Source organism: Heptranchias perlo, chromosome 15 (genome assembly GCF_035084215.1).
Source record: "Heptranchias perlo isolate sHepPer1 chromosome 15, sHepPer1.hap1, whole genome shotgun sequence".
In the NCBI taxonomy this organism is placed as follows: Eukaryota; Metazoa; Chordata; class Chondrichthyes; order Hexanchiformes; family Hexanchidae; genus Heptranchias; species Heptranchias perlo.
In genome coordinates, this window is record NC_090339.1 from 36923559 (window position 1) to 36945974 (window position 22416).

At 43.5% G+C, this 22416-nt stretch overlaps 1 long non-coding RNA gene across 1 annotated transcript in view; it reads right to left on the bottom strand.

Moving 5' to 3' along the window:
- Positions 1–274: 274 nt before the first annotated feature.
- Positions 275–22416, bottom strand: part of LOC137332722 (uncharacterized) — a 99012-nt gene continuing 76870 nt past the window's right edge. Inside the window, exon 3 of the long non-coding RNA XR_010965726.1 lies at positions 275–2094. This is a non-coding gene — a long non-coding RNA (uncharacterized lncRNA). The remainder of the gene's footprint in view (positions 2095–22416) is intronic.

Here is a 22416-nt window from a genome sequence, read left to right on the forward strand (position 1 = left end):
AATGAATCCAGAATAGAATATTTAACCAGCTCTTAATTGGTGCTGCTTTTGCCAGCTTGGCGCAGTTGCTATTACTCTTGCCTCTGAGTCACAAGGTTGTAGGTTTGAGCCCCACACCAGGACTTAAACTCATAATCTAGGCTGACACTCTGAAACAGTACTAAAGGAGTACTGCTTTGTAAGAGGTGCCATCATTTGGATGAGACATTAGCCCTGAAATTCTGGGCGCAAAACAAACGTTATCTGGGTGTGTGGAGGTGGCAATCGGGACGGAATTCAGTTACACCAAATTTCTGCCTGTTATCAATTTAGGCAGATGTGGGGAGGGGGGTATTATGATGCTATTCAAATAAGGGAGTACATCATTGTCCTTTCAAGCGTAGCACATTGTGGGAGCAGGTAAGCACAGAATATACCATGTAATTGACTGTGTAAGCCCTTTGAGGAGGGATGATCTTAAAATTAGAGTGAGGCCATTTAGGAGTGAAATCAGGAAGTACTTTTTCACACAATTCTAATGGAAATCTGGAACTTGCTACCTTAAAAGGCTGTGGATGCTGGGTCAATTGAGATTTACAAGACAGATAGATAGGTTTTGTTAGGTAAGGGTATGAAGGGATATGTAACAATGGCTGGTAAATGGAGTTGAGGTACAGATCAGCCATGATCCAATTGAACGGCGGAACAGGATTGAGGGAGTGAATGGCCTACTCCGGTTCCTATGTTCCTAATAGGTTCGTTTGTAAATGAAAGAAAAAAGAGAAACAGCATGCAATTTATATAGCGCCTTTCACATCCCCAGGACATACCAAGTGCTTCACAGTCAATGAATTACTTTTGAAGTATAGCCACTGTTGTTTTTTTGTAGGCAAATGCGGCACCAATTTGTGCACAATAAGGCCCCACAGGCAGCATAGAAATAATTAGCTAGTTAATAGCCTCAAGATTCAAGTGGGTTGTGATCCTGACATTTACACTGGAATCATGCTCAACAGCGCTGATCCCACAGGGGCAGCTCATTAGTATAGGCAGATAGGCAGCAGCAGCCATTTGGGGGTGGGAAGGGGGGTTTGCCGGACCCCAACCCCAACCACATTCTCCTCAGCATCTTGATCGAGGTGATTTTTTAAAAAAATTGACCTTTTTGGAGATTGATGCCACTTGCCCGGCGTGAACTCCACTGATGGGGCACCCGTGCACCTTTGTGGAGGCTGGTATACCTCCGTCACTACAACGCTGGGTCCCGACTTTGGATCAGGAATGGGAACACCCTCAGTACTGCGCTGATCAGTCAGCCTAGATTATGGGCTCGTCCCTTGAGGGGGGCTTCAACCCTTCAATCTTCTGACTCATGCGAGAGTTCTACCACTGGACCAAGTTGAAATCCTCCTTTATTGTTCATGTCTTTGAGGAAGACTCCCATACTCATCCCCTAGGGAGGAATCCAACCTTTGATGTAATAGCTTTAACCCAAGGCTGGTTTTTACATAGTTCATGAGTATTTTACTTTAATTATGTTGCAGTAACTTGATTGCCAAAAACAGATTTTAATATGTTCATAGCTGAATTGCAGCATTCCTCAGATAATCCTTGCTTCGCATTGGCAGGCCCTTGTCTGTGACAATCTTGGATCTGTTAGCTCCAGCTTTTGTATAGCACATACCTATTCTGCCAAAATAAATCAACCCTGGATCAAGGTTATGTCTGGATCAGGATTAGATTACATACATATAAAAAAGATATTTCAAGAGTTAGTCTTCACCCCTTTAACCATTCATCCTGCAACTGCCTTTAATTTAAAACCACTTCAAGTTTGTATTGCAAATATGTTGATGAAATAATACATATTTTACAAGTTGTCATTAATATGGGAACAATTAACATTAACCACCATGTGGCCAGTCATAACTGCATCAATATTTTCCATATTTCCACACTTCTTTCATGTTTTGGCCAATTCTTTATGTCTTCGTCAAGGTGGGGGTTGTTGCTGCTGGAGAATGTTTGCTCCCAGTATCAGCATCAAGCACTACTTGGCCAGGTATAAAAATAAAAGTAGATAACGTTGGAGATACACAATATGTCCTTCACCATCTGTAAAGAAAAAAGACAGCTTAACATCTAACGAAGGGTCACATTTGAAACATTTATCTGTTTTTCTCTTTTGATAGATATTGATAGACCTGCTGTGTATTTGCAATATTTTCTGTTCTCATTTCAGATTTCCACACTGTACCATCAAGATAAAGTCAGGTTAGGCAGAGTAAAGCTTCTCCTACACTGTCCCATTAAACGCTCAAAGGACAAATATACCCATATTAGATACAGGTGCCCCGAAATTCTGCGTCCCGTAGCGGAAGTGTGTTGGGGCAGGACTTGCACCTGTGCAATGGCCTTGACGCTGACCCCTCCAGATCTCATGGGATCAGCTCAAAGGCATGTGTCAGGCCAGCAATTGATGGACTGCACCTGGGAGGCCCAGAAAACATGTAGGAACGGGTCGGAGGTAGCTCTTCTGAGGCTGTAGCTACAGCATTTAAAGCTGGACTGCTCTTAAAGCAGAACTAACACGCAGAAAGGTGAAGACATGTCTCCAATAGGAATGAGCAACAAACACTTTAGTGAGCGATAAAAATACTTTTCTTACTGAAATCAGGCACAACGGGACATAATGGTAGGAATGGGTGACAAGCCACCTAACAATACAACAGCTAGAACCATGTGAAAGGAAGTGACATAGGTAGTAAGTGGCAACTCTCTAACTCTCACATTCTCCCTCCAATGCAGGGCAAGATTTAATGACCCCACAAGGTCAGCAAAGATAAGTGTTATGGCTGCAAGCTGCCATTCATGTTTATTTTGTACATTTCATAAGGTAGATCTATATTTAAACCAAAAATGCATTCATAAATCTAAGAGTATAACCCTGTGCACTAAATTAATTGTAGTAGCACCTGCAAACGGAAGATTTCAATTAAATAGATACAGCATACTGCAATGTGTGCATGCCTGTTGAAGCCTCACTGTCTCTTTGGGAATTCCATAAGAGAAGTGAGCAGATTTCACAAAATGTTGTCAAATTCAATAATGTGCGACTGACAATAATAAATATTCTTTTGACACGCAGGAAAAGATTGCGCACAATTCCCGAGAAAAACAAGTTACAGGAGGAGAGACACAGGAGGAGGCAGTACAAATCCTTGCGACTCAACCAACTAATGCTATAGGGGATGGGAGGGTCTGGACACACAAATAGTTTGTGCTGACCAAGTGCTAGTGGCGAGGGAGCTTGTCTACAATTCAGAGCATCCTGGAGCGAGTGGCAGCCCCAGGAACTTCTGAGTACATTCTACAGGACTCAGAGCTCCATGGATATATTGAGAAATATTCTTCTGGGGCTATACATCCTGGTGGCTGGGTATCTTCAGGAGGGTCTAGATATCTTATAGTACTGCCTTCTAAGCCTGACTTCCCAGGTTGTCTGCTGTTCCTCTTCCTCTTTCTCCTCTAACACATAAATCATAAAGAGGGGAATTTCAATGGGGAAAAACATGTTGCAGGATTCCTCTTCGTTGTAGCCCAGCACCTCCCCCAGGCCCTTCTGACTATGCCGCAATATGTGAGAAGAGGTGGGGTGCCCAAGATGTGGGGTAACTGGTAGAGGTCACCAGCAGGTGTGATTCCTGCGTAATTGCTGCAGTCGCTGGCCCATGGGTTTTCTGGGCCCCTATGTTTATTATTCTGCTTCCAATCACTTACCCGCCACCAAGATGGTGGGATAATGAAAATTATACACAGGGGAACAGTTGTGGTCTTGCTTTTAGTAAATAATCCCTTGGTATGCAACCTGAGTCAGCCTTTGATGATTTCATTCTTCAGGGCACTATCAGTATGATAACTGTGTCAATGCATTACTGACCTTGATCTATACCCAACTACAAATGAATGACTGATGCTTGTTCCAATATAAAGAATAGAGTCCTCACAGCAGTGCCTAAAGAATATCCAGGTCCTCTTAAAAAAAAATCCAAATTCCACAGCCTTCATTTCCTTTCCTAATGAAAGTCGGGTCCAGAGATGTGCATCTATGATGTCAGTTCAGTACATGCAGATACAACATGCATGCTTCCGAATACATATCCGCTCCATCACCAAGATCGATCGCCTACTTCCACCTCCGTAACATCGGCCGTCCCTGCACCTGCTTCAGCTCATCTGCTGCTGAAACTCTCATCCATGCCTTTGTTACCTCTAGACTTGACTATTCCAATGCTCTCCTGGCCGGCCTCCCATCTGCCACCCTCCATGAACTTGAGCTCATCCAACAAACTGCTGCCTGTATCCTAACTCGCATAAAGTCCCGTTCACCCATCCACCCCCGTGCTCGCTGACCTACATTGGCTCCTGGTCTGGCACCGCCTCGATTTACAAATTCTCATCCTTGTTTTCAAATCCCTCCATGGCTTAGCTGCTCCCTTGCTCTATGACCTCCTCCAGCTCTACAAACCTCTGAGATCTCAGCGCTCCGCCAATTCTGGCCATTTGCGCATGCCCAATTTAATTCGCTCCACTATTGGCGGCCGCGTCTTCAGCTGCCTACGCCCTAAACTCTGGAATTCCCTCCCCAAACCTTTTCCCCTCTCTCCTCTCTTTCCTCCTTTAAAACGCTCCTTAAACCTACCTCTTTGGCCAAGCTTTTGGTCACCTGTCCTAATTTCTCCTCATGTGGCTCGTGTCAAATTTAATTTGATAATCACTTCCGTGAAACTTCTGTGGGACGTTTTACTACATTAAAGGCGCTATATAAATGCAAGTTGTTGTTGTTGGTTGTCACAGATCTGATTCATGCTCATCTTTGAACCTTAGTTTTGGTAAGAAACTAATGAGAAATGTTTTTTTTCTCCCTCAAATTCATAAGGAATTCTCTTTTTACTGATTTACCACCCAAAAAAAGGTTAGCAATTTATTGATGGAAATTGGTAAAAACTGATTTTGGTGATCCCTATTCATGGGTTATCAGGTGAATCAATGGATGAAACATTTTAATAACTCATATTCCCCACAGCATTCTCTCATTTTCAAATGGGATGTTATCTCATAGTGAAATTGGACAACATACAGATATCCTCTGTGTGCTGGTACATTAGAATTCTGTACAGAGAAGAGATTCGATACATTGAGAATCTATACATTGGGAATAAATGGAAGATTTTTGGTCTTTTGGATTCCAAACTGGTAACTGGTATGGCCCACTGAGATTCTATGTATTGGGAGTGAATGGGAAGGGGTTTGGTCTATCAGATTTTCTCTGTATCAGCAATTTGTTTCTTTGGAGTTGATTGTATAGACTATAAAACTCACATGCACCTCCTACCCCCTTTAGCCTAACAATTTATTGAAATTAAATCTTCACTAGATCTCTACTGTGGTCAGTTTTATACCTGTATAGAAACCAATATTTTCTTCCTGTTTTTCTTTCTGTAATGACACCCATTGGCAGGGGTAGTGAAATGGAACAGAAAGGCGATTAAAAAATAACTGCACTGATCTGTGTGTCAAGGTCCCTGCATCCTAATTATGTTACTGGTCACTGAGTCGGTTGACTTATTCTGAAGTTATAAAAAGCAACTGGGAAGATTTCAGTAAAATAACTACTTTTTTCCAGTTTCCTTTCTGTGAATTTTGTGCCCATCAAGGTGATGGATACTGGGGAAGAGAAAGTTTATCATTTCAGACACCCAATGTCAAGAGCAAAGTCTTCATTCTCTGTCAAGGGATGGGTTAGATGCAGAATAAAAATTCACTCTACACTGACCCAACACATGCTCAACCCAACCTCAGAAAGAAAGCCTATTGTTATATTTTTTCTATTTCCAGCATCAGCCATGTCTTGTCATGGCATCTGTGAGTGAAGTTGCCAATTGGTCTTGAATTAGGATCTGTTTTGTGCTTTGGGCCATCTCCACCAAGGAGACGATTGAGACTGCATCAACTAATTTCACAAATACTCAATGAACAAATTAGATTTTCATATCATGAAGCTTGGCTGGATTTGAATCAAGGAGAAAGAACAATGCATGACCAAGTCCCCCCCCCCCCAACCCCGCCCGTCCTCCCCACCAGCCCACCATAAGAGGTTGTTCGTCTTCCTTCTTTTCAATGATTTGTTTTCTCCTTTTTTCTTCGCTATCCATATTTGAGAGGTCAACCCACTTCCAGGCCTCTTCCAATGCTACTCTATAACCAGACAGTGCAAGGTGCATGAACATAGCCCTTGATGACTCTGTATCTAATTCTCTCTTCCTAGAATCTACACATTGCTTCATCAGATTAATGCTGAGATCAGAAACTCTATAGTATGGAGAAAGTCATCTCACCACTCTGTGGCATTTGTATCCTGATGTTCGAATGCAACACGCCATTGTACCACTGGTAATTACTTTTTCATTGGGCAATACCTTCAAGGCGAGGGATGGTGTGTGGCATTAATAGCATGGAGCTGCACAGGTGACATGTCCCAAACAAAATTGCAATTTTAGGTGCCCCAAATTGGGCCAGTTTTAGAGAACTACAGTTCAGGTTCAGATATGAATTAGCCTTTCCCTTTAGAAAATTGAAGGAATAAAATGATTTCCTTAACTCAAAGTGCAATTTCTCACATCATGGCAGATGAAGGTCACCACTTGTGGCTGGAGCAATTGTTATGGTTTGGGCTTTTTCCATTGTGCTCTTATAATGTAAACAGCTTGATGACAGTTTCTGTAAGCAGATTGAATCTCCCACTGAAACCTGCACCTTTTATTCTCTATCATATTGAATTAGGGTAGCACAGGATTAAAATGGCAAATGCTGCTGGAGAGCAAGTTGGATTCTTGCTACATCTCCTGTCAATTCAGAAGGCAGAAAAATATTCACCATGCTAAATCAATTTGTGCAGGTTAAATTACTGTCCAAATTTATTTACAAATAAAATGATTCAAAGAAGCAGGAACACAAGCAAGATAGTTTGCAGCACAATCAGTAATTTGCAATTCATAGAACTGAAATGACTGTTTAAAAGAGCTATTCACTCTACTCAGCAGATTCTTGCCTTTGGTGATAAATATTTAAAGCCCTGATTACAGAGCTTTGTACACCTCTGAACATATAACAGGTAAGATGAATAGAAGTTATTGAACACAGTGGGGGAAAAATTGGATAGGGCTTATTATTGGGCAGGGGTAGTGCGATCCGCTATTACCCTGCGCCCAATGGTCCCTCTGCAGGCAGGACAAAACTTTCGTGAGGCCTGAGGACTTATCTTCAAGCAGCGTTCCGAATCAGTGTTGACACGAGGATTCAATGCAATTCGCACTTTCCACCAGGAGGGGGAGCCCCAATCTCCTAAAGGAAGGCTGTCACTTAAAAATCTCTAAGAGGTAGCCGGTACCTGTTATTTGCTCAAAATAACAGTCTGTTGTCTGCACGGAGTCTGAACGGAGATCAGTCATTGCACATGCAAAACACAGATGCAGCTCCCATCCCTATGTTTACAAACTGATTAGTTATGTTAAAACATTGAATGCGCACTACTAAATCCCACATCCTCCAATCTGCATGCCAGACCTCACCAATCTGCCGATCTGAGTTTGTACCAGGCCTGCGAGAGTGCATGCACCAAGGTTCTCTGCTGATGCACTAGAGGCCTTGGTGCAAGAGGTGGACAGAAGAAAGGACATCCTATATCCACAGGGGCGGGGGTGGGGGCAAGAGGCCCTCCAGGCATATATCCAAAAGGCAGTGGGAGGCAGTGGGGGATGAAGTCAGTGTCAGGCGCACAGTATCGTGAACATAGATGCAGTGCATGAAGAAGTTCAATGCTTTGACATGAGTGGTCAAGGTGAGTGAGGTCAACTGTCAAGTGGCGACACCTACCAACTGCACCCACTAGCCGCATCCACTGCTTCATGCACTACACCCCCCCATCACCTACATACCAACAAAGGCTTTCCATCAGTACTCAACTCTGTCAATCAGATGCTTCCGCTCACCGTTACACATCACCCCTATTGCAAGCCGCCTACCCACAAAGCACAGGCCACACACACTGACAGCTATTCAACCATGACAGGCGCATCACCCAGAAACACGTCCCGCTTTCTTGCAGGAGAAGGTGGCGCATATCAGGAGGCAGCAAGTGGCAGTGGCATTTAGCCGCTCGAGCCTGTTCCACCATTCAGTGAGATCATGATGGACCTGTTACCTAACTCCATATCCCTTAATACCCTTGCCTCACAGAAAACTATCAATATCAGATTTAACATTCACAAGTGAGCTAGCATCAATTGCCATCTGCAGAAGAGCATTCCACACGTCCCCCACCCTTTGCGTGTAGAAACATTTCCTAACTTCACTCCTGCACGTCCTGGCTCTAAATGCTAGGCTATGTCCCCGCGTCCTAGTATTCAAGTAGAGAAGACCTCCAAAAACAGTTACAAATGTCTCGGCAACCAGAAGCAATAATCCTGCCACTAACCTGTAAATCCTGCATGACCCTTTAAATAGCACTGAAGGGGGTCCTCCAGGCATTCTTAGACATGTTCAGATGGTCGGGTTTAAGACTATGCGTTGAGTTGAGCTTAAGTCCCAAAATGGTGTCTATCACTTTAAATCAGTGTCGCACATTGATTGTATCTATTTTCTCCTTACCTTACATGCTTCCGGCATTCGGTATTTGTACATGTGCTAACTCCTATACCAAGATGGCGCCCGGCACACGTCACGCTGGAAACGTGCATGCGCAGCCAAGACGCCATCTTGGATGTTGGAGAGGCCGCGTAACGCTGAAACAACGGGCACTACACAGCCCAATTAACGCCCAGTGAGTTTCTCAAGTTTTAAAGATACTTGCCTCTTTTATGTTCAAGGAAATTGATGAAGTACAGCCAAGAAAATGCTGATGTTTATGCCTTAGTAAATCTTGGAATAGTGGTTTGTGTCAATCCTGGGAATTTCTGCAACTCCACAGGATGATAGTAACGTGTGACAAAAATCAGAAATTACATAATAGTCCACCAAATTCTGCATTTATTAACATTTTGAATCATGCTATTCCCCCAAAGAGACTCCTTACCTGCTAATTCATGAACAGCAACCCTGACTGCTTCTTACAGATGGAATGTCTTTGGTCCATCATTTCTTGGGTCCATCATTTTGTATTTAGCAAAGGATCATCAATCACTGGTCTGCTCTGTGTCACGCTATAGAATGTTCACCTTCTCACAAACAAGGTACTTACCACCCATCATGGATCAATCCATCAACATCCTGCCACTGACAAAAAGCTGGCTTATGGGCAGCAATTCCTTTCCACTTCAACGAAGCCTCCCTGCCTGGCTACACAATTTATCACTGTCCAGTCCACAGTGGCAGTGGTGTAGCTTTTATTGCCAAGTCTCACCTTGGCCTCTGCCGCTACTCCTATAGCACCTTCTCCTCCTTTGAGTATTTTGACCCTTTTCCATTCGTCTTGCCTTTCATTTAAAATTCTCTTTGTGTACCGCCCACCCAAAACACAAGCCAACTTCCTCAATAAGGTCCCTGCCCTTAGCCTTTGCTCTGAGTGACTCCTTGTACTCTGGAATTTCAATATATTTAAATTCCCATAGCCCCTTTTTCTCTGACTTTCCTGCTTTCATCCTCACCATTCACATAAATTCCCCTGCCTCCTACATCAACGGCTATCCCATGACCTTGCCACATCTTATGGCCTCTCCACTTAAGGGCCTAGAAATTCGATCGCACCCAAAAACGGGCATGCAGAGGACAGAGTGTGCTCTGCACGTTTCTGTTCATGTGGGCACAGGCACCATGCAAAATTTGTGCTGGGATCTCAAGTGTGAAGTGTGCAGCCAATGCCTCTTGAGCTGCTTATTGGCTGCACGCCTGTTTGGGGGATTGAAAATTGGGCCTCTCTGATGCAGTCTTAAAGACAGTCAGCACCTCTTCAAGGAGTGGTGCACTGTCTCTGCAGACAGTAGGAAATGTTGAAAAGTGCAAAATGGCAGTAAGAGATCCGGAGAGGGCACCTAGACTTTCCAATACAGTGTTGGAGGCTCTGGTCTAGGTGGTGTGCAAGAGGAGTGAGATCCTATTCCCCTCAGGGGGCAGAAAGCCCTCTAGCAACATCTTTACCACCACTGGGAAGGAGTCGCTAAGGAGGTTAATGTGAGGAGCTTAGCTCCCAGGACATGGCTGCAATGCTGCAAGAGGCTTAGTGACCTCAGCAGAGTTGTCAAGGCATGAATCCTACTATTCACCTCAATTACTCTCTCCTCATAACTGCACTACCTGCAACCTCACTACTCACAACTCACACCTCCCCCACTTCCATTCACTCTCCTTCAATCACTGCAGCCCACTTTACCTCCTTGTCCTACTCACCTCCTACTCTCACCAATGTTGCAACCTTTACACACCCACACCTCACTTCTTGCACACAACATCCACACTATCTGACTAATTCAGGAACATTCTCAAAACAGTTCACAAGGCTGTCACTAACACATTCCCTTCTTTCTTGCAGGAGAAGGTTAAGCACAACATGAGGAAGCAGACTGTCACCGGAGGAAGCCGGGACCATCTGCACACCCTCTCCCCCATGAAAGTAAACATGCTGGCCATCATGATCAGGGGGAGAGTCAAGGCCGTGGCGAGTGGCAACACTGGAGGAGATGTCGCACAGGGTTTCTTCACACTGTATCCTCTTTTTTCCCTTCTTTCTTCTATCTCACCCTACACACTCTGCATGACAAACCACATCTGCTTTCAGCAGTCATTCACCCCTCTCTGTTCTCCCTTCACATTAAAAGTTAATCCTTGTCCCTCTGTTTTATTTCAGGTGCTGAAAATGTCGAGGCCCATGTACCACTTCAGGGAGAGGAGAGCAGCCTTTATGAAGATGCAGCATAATTCGATCTGACCCTAGCAAGCACAGCTCAGAGACTGGCGCATGTATAGTGGCACCACGTCTACTTGCATTGCAGAACAGTGGATGCACTCACAGTTTGTGGCGCAGTTCATTGGAACACTAGTGTAGCATGTCACCATGACACCCTTAGTTTCGGTCCTTAATCTCCAATTTATTCAGCTGCTGCTTCATATAAAAATCACCAACCTCTGCACAAAACTTTCATTAGTGAAGTATTCCCATATCTATGATTGATTCTCTCCATCCTCACTGTATTTAAATTAAGACTCCCTGTGCTAATCCCAAATTAGCGATGATAAAGTTGTCATGGAAATGGACTTCTAAACACATGTTATTATGATATCATGGTGTAGATTGTCCAATCGATAATTCTTGGGTGCAAAATGGACATTACCAATTGGAAAATAGGGTGCAGATCTGTTACACTGAATATCCACCCATTTTTAGCCCCTTTTAAATTTGCAATTGTGATTTAAATGGCCCTGGAAACCTTTACCACTTTATTGGCAGTGTGTAAATAACGGCAAAATGACATCAATACTTTATCCACATTATTTTCTGGCATTCCAGTAAAGTACTGTATGCATTATTCAACCATGTTAAATGGGCATTCAAGATTGTTCAGGACTAGGCTATATACAGAAATTCATGTAAATAGCATAGAAAGAAGATTTTGTAATGAATTTCTGGGCCATTTCTCCACTGGTTTCTTTTTCTTGTTTTTTTTTTGTTTTCACTTTGGTTTTCAGGAGCCTTTGTGGCAAGTGTTGTTTTACTGTTTCCATCACCCCGCCCATGAGAAACCCTCTATATCTGTGCTTTTAGAGAAAGATGAGGAGGGCCAATTGAGGGATATCAGACAGGTCAGACTGTACCAGAGCTCTGCGTCCACCCGTTGGTTCTTCCAAACCAGAATCTACAGGCAGATGTTCAGAGATCCACAAAGATAAGATTAAGGTTGGCTTCTGGGCAATCAAGCCTACCCTGCAGCCATGGCTTATAACACTTTTTTTTATTCGTTCATGGGATGTGGGCATCACTGGCAATGCCAGCATTTATTGCCCATCCCTAATTTCCCTTGAGAAGGTGGTGGTGAGCTGCCTTCTTGAACCGCTCAGTCTGTGTGGTGAAGGTTCTCCCACAGGGAGTTCCAGGATTTTGACCCAGCGACATTGAAGGAATGGCGATATATTTCCAAGTCGGGATGGTGTGTGACTTGGAGGGGAATGTGCAGGTGGTGTTGTTCCCATATGATTGCTGCCCTTGTCCTTCTAGGTGGTAGAGGTCGTGGGTTTGGGAGGTGCTGTCGAAGAAGCCTTGGTGAGTTGATGCAGTGCATCCTGTGGATGGTACACACTGCAGCCACGGTGCGCCGGTGGTGGAGGGAGTGAATGTTTAGGGTGGTGGATGGGGTGCCAATCAAGAGGGCTACTTTGTCCTGGATGGTGTCAAGCTTCTTGAGTGTTGTTGGAGCTGCACTGATCCAGGCAAGTGGAGAGTATTCCATCACACTCCCGACTTGTGCCTTGTAGATGGTGGAAAGGCTTTGGGGAGTTAGGAGGTGAGTCACTTGCCGCAGAATACCCAGCCTCTGGTGCAGTTTCTTAGGGCACCAGGTGGACATAGGTGTTGGCTTCCAATCAGAGTGGTTATCAAGGACAACATTGGCATGCTGAAGAATTTCAGGTGTCTGGATAGGGCTGGCAGTGTCCTGCAATACAGTCCTGTAAGATTTTAAGGATTTTTGTGTGCTGTGTACTACATGCTGCACAACTTTGTTCCGCAAAGAGGTACAATCATGGAGTCCCCAGAGAAGGAATAGACCCAGGTGCATCATGGGGACCGCAAACAAAAGTAGGAGCAGCCTGCAGAGCATTACCTGATACCATTCAGCAAGCTTTTATACAGGATACCTCTTAACCTGTATATGTGTATTGACACACCTGTCTGTATCTTCCCATGCCTTGTACATGTGCCTTCAACTACACTACTTTACATTTTCCATGTAACTCACAAATCTTCCAGTCATGGCATCTGATTAAACAAGCGGCAAACCTTTGCAGGAATTCTCTGCGCACATATCAACATTAGTGCTACCAGATTTTTAATGAACAAACGTGTGATTGCCTAGTTGAGAGTTTGTAATGTATGTGCTGTCCAGCCTAGTTTGGTGCATCATCCAGGTGCTACCTGTAGCTGTTTAGTCTCTGTTATGGGCGAACAGAGTAAAAGAAGTGAGAAGTTGCAATTGTCAAGATGACATATAATAATACCCAAGAGTCAACATGTAGCCCATAGTGCGTATTGAGAGAGGTGCATGCAACATTCAGCTACATTAGATGGAAGGATTCTTTTGGTTTCAATTCAAATGAGGAGGGGAGTGAAGATACCCTTCCATTTTAAGGTTGGAGTGTAACGTGAATGCCACAGTGTCGTGGACATTCACGGTAAGGTATGAAAGTACTTTAAGACAGCTTGAGGGGGAGGTTATTGTAAATGTCATGCATGCTTAGTACACTGCATTAATGGAAGGTAATGTTGCATTCTTCTATCTTGACTAACCTTGTAAGGTCATTAAACTTACCTTGGCACTGCCTCCAGGTGTGTGATATGGTGGAGGTGCCATTCACACTGGTGGTGACCACCTCCCATTATCTATGGGCTGCTCTTCTTGGGGTGTTTGTGGCACTCACTGCCAAAAGGAGATAACCTCTTCTGCTCAATTCCTCCAGAACAATCTCTTGCTCCCTTCTGAGAAATGAGCTGTTCCCTGGCCTTGTACATGCCTTCCAGAATTTTTGTCACAATCTACTTGAGTTCCACATTTCAGAAAGCAACATGCCTGCCCCTTTAAGCTGCTGCAGGGCTTTAAATCCTGCAGCATTATGTGATTTCCTGCTCATCAATGACCAAGGTTCCAATCACAGGCATTTTTTGTGCCTGCAGCTCGCCCACAATATTAACAATAGGCTAACCATGGAAAAACAGTTGGATGGATGTGATTCTTACATCACTCCATTTCTGGTCAGGTTTCCACCTGGTCAGAAAATCTATGATCATATGTAGATTTTTTATTGAGAAACCTGGGTAAAGAGTCACGGCCAAAGTGCAAGACATCCCCAAGATTGAAAAGACTAGAAGAAAAGAATGAGGTAAATCAATGATGTTTAGTTAACACCAAGCTTCGCCTGTAAAAGCCAATAGACAAAGAGGGATATAAAATCTTGAAGCCCTGGAGAAAAAATAGGAGATAGTATGATTTCAGCACAGTGAGCATGCGGTAATCTCATGTAGGTATGAGAACACTATACTGAGTAAATGTTTGCTGGGGAAAAAAGTCTCAAAGGCCACTTCATGTGTTTTCAGCTTTGCTGGCTCACAGCTGTGTGCCAAGTCAATCATCCTTATGACTTCTTTCAGTAAGAGTACCTTTTTATTTTATTCATTCACAGGATGTGGGCGTCGCTGGCGAGGCCAGCATTTATTGCCCATCCCTAATTGCCCTTGAGAAGGTGGTGGTGAGCCGCCTTCTTGAACCGCTGCAGTCCGTGTGGTGACGGTTCTCCCACAGTGCTGTTAGGAAGGGAGTTCCAGGATTTTGACCCAGCGACAATGAAGGAACGGCGATATATTTCCAAGTCAGGATGGTGTGTGACTTGGAGGGGAACGTGCAGGTGATGTTGTTCCCATGTGCCTGCTGCTCTTGTCCTTCTAGGTGGTAGAGGTCGCGGGTTTGGGAGGTGCTGTCGAAGAAGCCTTGGCGAGTTGCTGCAGTGCATCCTGTGGATGGTACACACTGCAGCCACAGTGCGCCGGTGGTGAAGGGAGTGAATGTTTAGGGTGGTGGATGGGGTGCCAATCAAGCGGACTGCTTTATCTTGGATGGTGTCGAGCTTCTTGAGTGTTGTTGGAGCTGCACTCATCCAAGCAAGTGGAGAGTATTCCATCACACTCCTGACTTGTGCCTTGTAGATGGTGGAAAGGCTTTGGGGATTCAGGAGGTGGGTCACTCGCCGCAGACTACCCAGCCTTTGACCTGCTCTCGTAGCCACAGTATTTATATGGCTGGTCCAGTTAAGTTTCTGGTCAATGGTGACTCCCAGGATGTTGATGGTGGGGGATTCGGCGATGGTAATGCCGTTGAATGTCAAGGGGAGGTGGTTAGACTCTCTCTTGTTGGAGATGGTCATTGCCTGGCACTTATCTGGCGCGAATGTTACTTGCCACTTATGAGCCCAAGCCTGGATGTTGTCCAGGTCTTGCTGCATGCGGGCTCGGACTGCTTCATTATTTGAGGGGTTGCGAATGGAACTGAACACTGTGCAGTCATCAGCGAACATCCCCATTTCTGACCTTATGATGGAGGGAAGGTCATTGATGAAGCAGCTGAAGATGGTTGGGCCTAGGACACTGCCCTGAGGAACTCCTGCAGCAATGTCCTGGGGCTGAGATGATTGGCCTCCAACAACCACTACCATCTTCCTTTTTGCTAGGTATGACTCCAGCCACTGGAGAGTTTTCCCCCTGATTCCCATTGACTTCAATTTTACTAGAGCTCCTTGGTGCCACACTCAGTCAAATGCTGCCTTGATGTCAAGGGCAGTCACTCTCACCTCACCTCTGGAATTCAGCTCTTTTGTCCATGTTTGGACCAAGGCTGTAATGAGGTCTGGAGCCGAGTGGTCCTGGCGGAACCCAAACTGAGCATCGGTGAGCAGGTTATTGGTGAGTAAGTGCCGCTTGATTGCACTGTCGACTACACCTTCCATCACTTTGCTGATGATTGAGAGTAGACTGATGGGGCGGTAATTGGCCGGATTGGATTTGTCCTGCTTTTTGTGGACAGGACATACCTGGGCAATTTTCCACATTGTCGGGTAGATGCCAGTGTTGTAGCTGTACTGGAACAGCTTGGCTAGAGGAGCAGCTAGTTCTGGAGCACAAGTCTTCAGCACTACAGCTGGGATGTTGTCGGGGCCCATAGCCTTTGCTGTATCCAGTGCACTCAGCCGTTTCTTGATATCACGTGGAGTGAATCGAATTGGCCGAAGACTGGCTTCCGTGGTGGTGGGGATATCGGGAGGAGGCCGAGATGGATCATCCACTCGGCACTTCTGGCTGAAGATGGTTGCAAACGCTTCAGCCTTGTCTTTTGCATTCACGTGCTGGACTCTGCCATCATTGAGGATTAGAAACTGTATTGAGACTGCCACAAATTCATTTCACACATGATCCTTACCACCAACAGAGAGAGGGGTCCTTTATCCTATCTTTTTTGTGCTGGGTTGAAACCCTGAGGTGAAAGGACCGTGTATTGACTCACAGTTCTTCCTGGTCACCCAAGTGAGCCTTCTCTTCACCTCCCTTATCAAACCCACAAGTCTCTAAGTGGATTAGAGCAGATCCAGAGTCTGAATGTCTAGATTAATGTGTAACTGTAAAGTCGATAAGGATTGATTAGGATTCGAACAGAGGGTAACAGAGAAACTGTTGTTACCGTGGTAACCATGTGAATCCATCACAATGAGTGACTAGATATAAATAAGGTAGCATTTGAAAGAGGAATGATCACATTGATGGTCAGAGACTCACTGCCATCCTTGCCGTTGCGTCGATATGTGTTTATACTTTATAAAATGGAGTTTGCTTGATAAAACCTGCAATTGCTATGGCAATCATTCCAAGAAATATATATTTCACCTTGTCCAGAGGCCCTGAGATTCCACAGGGGCTCGACTGTCTCTTGCTGTAACTCTGGCGGGAGATGGGTAGGAAACCAAGCAAAACAGCATAAACGGCTGAAAAAGGGGGTTCTGCTGGTCTCCCACCAGAATTGCAGTGGGAGACCAGTAGAACCTGCATGGAATTTCAGGACCAGAATATCCTAGTGGAGTGGAGTGTTACAGTTCAGGCTTTTCCCTAACAGATTTTCTGTGTTCATGCCTAAACTACAGTTTCCTTTAGCAGACTGAATCCCTTACAAACCAAAGCCTGCATTTTTAGTTCTGCTCTGTCTATGGGTTAGCATGCCAAAATTTAACAATTAACTCTGAATTGCAGTAAATCTTGGGATGCCCACCATGTTTTCCTGTCATTTCAGAAGGCAGACAAATCACATCTCACTAGATGACTGCATGCAGGTTAATGACTTTGTCAGATTTACTTACAGTTGAAATAATATACAAAAGCCAAAAGACACCGCAAGCAATAATACAGTATGATAACCAAACCTATACAATATATGAACTTGTCTGACTGTTTAAATAAAAGAAAAGACAGAGTATGAAATGGTTACAGCTTTTCTCAGCAAATTCTTGGAACACCAAACTCTCAGGATGAGTTACATAGGATTATTCCCCATGAAGCTTCTTTTAGCCCCCATCATATAATAGCACCATGGCAAAATAGAGAACTAAAGATCCCAAGAGGATGCCTAGGTAATTTAGAGTATTCTTTCTTTGATGCAAAAACAGAACCTTTGGGAACATGTCTTAACAAACACACATCACAGCAAACAGTGCATTAATGGTAAGGAAATAAATCTCTTCTTGGTGGTGTTCACACCTTCTCACTTCTACTGGTTCTCAGCACCCAATAAAAGAGGAAATTACATCCCCAGGAATGATGAAAGTGACAGATCCTGTCACTAGTATTATTTGATATATTAGTTGGAAATAACACCTTTGACTGTGTGGTTGGCTACACTGTTAGCATATAAAATAGCCCATCTACTTTAAAGAGCCTGTAATTTTTGATTAATTCTGGGTCAAGGTTTTCTGAGACCATCCAAATCAATAGTAACTTTAGGCTGCTCTTATACTGTTTTTAGGGGGTAGTTAGCAGTGGAGTATTGTGTGCAAGGTGACCTCTGTGTCCTTTGGCCAGACAATGTTTTGCTGGGGTAGCCTGGAGAAAACTCAGTTGATGGGGAAAGGCATTTTATTATTTTTGAGAAACAAGCAGGGAAGATGACAAGGCAAATTAGGAATATCTGTTACAGTTAAGTTTCTTTTGACCATTTTTCCACAGAAAGGTTTTGTAAAAAATAAGTTACTTTAAATGTGTTTTAAAAGCACAGGCCCTTGAAATTCTGTGGGGGTTCTCCTGGTCTCCTGCTATAATTCCACCTTAACTGCAGTTTATACCATTTCTCTGGGGGCTCCATTGGTCTCCAGCCAAAGTTACAGCAGGAGAGTGGGAGAACCCCCACAGAATTTCAGAGTCAGAGTGCATTACAGCAAATTTAAAAAAAAGTCAAAGTTTGTAGGCAATTAAGGAGCTAATAAGCTAGATTTAATATTGTTTCCTCATAAACTGCAAATGGTGGCTTGTCTCCATAATTGATAAATATCTCATGCCTATTGTTTTGGAAACTTCTTGATCTCTTTCTGACTGTGAACAGTCAGGAATAAAACAAAGTTATAAAGTTACAAAGTTTGAGCAGAAAGACTCCAGAAAAGGCAGGCTCAATAAATCCGAATGCAGAGGAATCAGCCTGTTTTGGTCAAGCCAGATGGTCCAATGAAATGGAGTAGCATAGTGTGTTCATTATTTTTATGTTATTAAACACGAGCAAATTGTATTGATGGAAATAGGTAAATCCAATCAGAAATATTTCTCTGTACATTCACCTGACTGAAATAAAGCAGCTTAACAATTCAAACAAAGACTCATTTTATCTCGCGTTAACTTGTTCTGCCTTTGGAGAGATTGAAGAAATACACTGCAAAAGACACGAGCATCCGGTCTAAATCACAAGGTGATGCTATTGTTACATCCCTGGGTTATGCAATTGTACAAGTACATGTAGGGCAGTGCGATTAACTCCCATAAAAACAAGATGCACAGACTTGCTTAAGCGAGCGACTGCTGTCACTGAACCCGAGAAGGTATCTACGGCAGACCTGAATTTGTAACACAGTCATTAGATAACACCAACCCTGGATTTTAAAAGCCTGTAGATTGTAAGGGGAAGGGAAGACTGAATAAGGTAAAGAGTTCCACAGTTTGAGGGTCCTGAGAAAGAATCAGTTTGAGTAATAAGAAGGGATGAAAAGGAAAATTATCTTTCTTTATGGTTTTGCTGAATGAGACATGGTCTGTGCACTTTTTATTCACAAAATTACAATCAGATGGGGGCAAAAATCCTCACGAACTCCACCAAAATGTAAGAATAAAGCTTTCTAAATGAATAGGGTAATGATTGCTTGGGAGAAATTCTGTGCAAACTTTAATATAATTTTCTACTGGTTGAGAACTCACATAATTTCACTCCAACAGGACATTCGGAATTAAAACAAAGGAGAAGACGATTATTGCTGTCAGGGCCCTGGCAGTTTTGTTGATTCCTGGCTGCTCTGTTTTAATTACAGTATGAAATGTTTGCTTTAGGACCTCTTCCTGCAGCTGCAGAACCCAAGATTTAGGAAATGAGGGTGGAGGCTGAGGTCATTTCCAATAACAAGCCTGATGCAGGAATGTGAAGACAAAAGCTTTCAGTAAGTCAAACAGATTGCTCAGGCATGGGAAAGTTGCCAAAAATATCAAGTCTTACCCTTTAGTGAGGCTTCATTTTTTGTGTGCATTAATGTTTACAGTCTAATTTTAGAGCATTTCTAATTCAGTGGGAAAGGGCAGCCATTCAGTAGGAGGTCAACTCAAGTGATTAGGCCAAATGGATGGAAAGAAGTTGCTCTGTGACAAGTGTTAAGCTAAATTATAGCCTTTCATTTCAGTTGAGAATTCCTAGCAGGAAATCCAGCTTCAGTTATCTTCGACACTCTCTGAAGACCAGCAAGTGCCAATCTATCTCTTGCCTCCGATTTATATATCATCATAAAAGTTGATTGAGTTGAATGAAGAATCAGTGTCCTTTCTAGTATTGCCAGGTTCTTTTAACTTGTTTCTACATTCCTACACACATTAGCCAGAATACATAGACATTGAGTGTTTAGTACATGGGTTCCCATACTATCTTGCCAGGTGAATTACATAATTGAGAGCAGCTACTTCCTGTGTAAGGTCTATTACTTTGATACTATTTTCATCACAAAAAACAAAAATGATTTTATAGAAAGTAACCTTTTACATGGGAGACATGAGTCACACATAATAATATTGGGGTACAAAATTGTTAGGCCCAGAATTGATGCTGCATGGGCAGCACGCACCCAATCACGTGAGCACAACTAGAAGCAATATTGGTCAGGGGCCCTCATTATTATTAAGTAAGTGGGCTGGCAGCATCACTAGCGCTATTCATTGGCAGCTCGCCCAATGGAGGGTGTGAATATCCATGAAGTCCCTGATGCTATTTAAAGGCAGCCTGCACCTCTTAAAGGAGAGTTGCACTTGGGATGAAGGCAACTATAACAGAAGGTTTCTCACAATGGCAGGTAAAAGAGAATCTGCAAGGTTCCCCACCCCACAACCTCGGTTCTTGGACACTGGATTCATAGAATCATAGAAATTTATGGCACAGAAGGAGGCCATTCGGCCCATTGTGTCTGTGCCGGCCGAAAAAGAGCTATCCAGCTTAATCCCACTTTCCAGCTCTTGGTCCGTAGCCTTGTAGGTTACAGCATTTCAAGTGCACATCCAAGCACCTTTTAAATGTGATGAGGGATTCTGCCTGTACCATCCTTTGAGGCAGTGAGTTCCAGACCCCCACCACCCTCTGGGTGAAACAATTTCTCCTCAGCTCCCCTCTAATCCTTCTACTAATTACTTTAAATCTATGCCCCTGGTTTTTGAACCCCCTACTAAGGGAAATAGGTCCTTCCTATCTTCCTGCAGTCTACCGCTTTCCTCCTCACTATCAACCACATGGCCAATTTTTGCATCATCTGCAAACTTCTTAATCATGCCCCCTACATTAATATATACCACAAAAAGCAAGGGACCTAATACTGAGCCCTGCAGAACCCCACTGGAAACAGCCTTCCAGTCACAAAAAACCTGTCGACCATTACCCTTTGCTTCCTGCCACTGAGCCAATTTTGGATCCAACTTGCCATTTCTCTTGGATCCCATGGGCTTTTACTTTTCTGACCAGTCTGCCATGTGGGATCTTGTCAAACACCTTGTTAAAGTCTATGTAGATTACATCAAATACCCTACCCTCATCGACCCTCCACATTACCATCTCAAAAAATTCAATTAATTTAGTCAGACATGACCTTCCCTTAACAAACCCATTTTAACTATCGTTGACTAATCCATGCCTTTATAAATGACGATTTATCCTGTCCCTCAGAATTGTTTCCAATAATTTGCCCTCCACCGAGGTTAGGCTGACTGGCCTGTAATTACTTGGACTATCCCTTTCTCCCTTTTTAAACAACTGTACAATGTTAGCAGTTCTCCAGTACTCTGGCACCATGCCTGTACCCAGGGAGGATTTGAAAATGATGGTCAGAGCCTCCGTTATTTCCTCCCTTGCTTCTCTTAACAGCCTGGGATACATTTCATTTGGGCCTGGTAATTTATCAACTTTCAAAATGCTAATCCCCTTAATACTTCTTCCCTTATTATGTTCATCCCATCCAATATTTCACACTCCTCCTCCTTAACTACAATGTCTGCATTGTGCCCCTCTTTTGTGAAGATAGATGCAAAGTATTCATTAAGAACCAGACCCACATCTTCTGCCTTCACATATAGGTTACCTTTTTGGTCTCTAATAGGCCCTACTCTTTCCTTAGTTATCCTCTTGCTCTTTATGTATTTCTAAAACATCTTTGGGCTTTCCTTGATTTTACTTGCAAATATTTTTTCATGCGCTCTCTTTGCTTTCCTAATTTCCTTTTTAATTTCACCCCTGCACTTTCTATACTCCTCTAGGCTTTCTGCAGTATTGAGCTCTCGGTATCTGACATAAGCTTCCCTTTTTTGCCTTATCTTACCCTGTATGCTCCTTGACATTCAGGCAGCTCTAGATTTGGGAGTGTCACCCTTTTTCTTTGTGGGAACATATTTGCTCTGAACCCTCACTATCTCCTCTTTGAATGCCTGCCACTGCTCTGACACTGATTTACTTTCAAGTAACTGTTTCTAGTCCACTTTTGCTAAATCACTTCACAGCTACGTGAAATTGGCCTTTCCCCAATTGAAAACTTTTACTCCTGTTCTATCTTTGTCCTCTTCCATAACTACTCTAAATCTAACTGAATTGTGATCACTACCACCAAAATGCTCTCCTACTGATACTCCTTCCACCTGCCCAGCTTCATTCCTTAAAACTAAATCCAGAACTGCCCCCTCTCTTGTTGGTCTTGCTATGTACTGGCTAAAAAAGTTCTCCGGAATGAATTTTAGGAATTCTGCACCCTCTATACCTTTTACACTGATTCTATCCCAGTTAATATTAGGGTAGCTGAAATCCCCTACTATTACTGCCCTATTCATAGAATCATAGAATCATAGAAGTTACAACATGGAAACAGGCC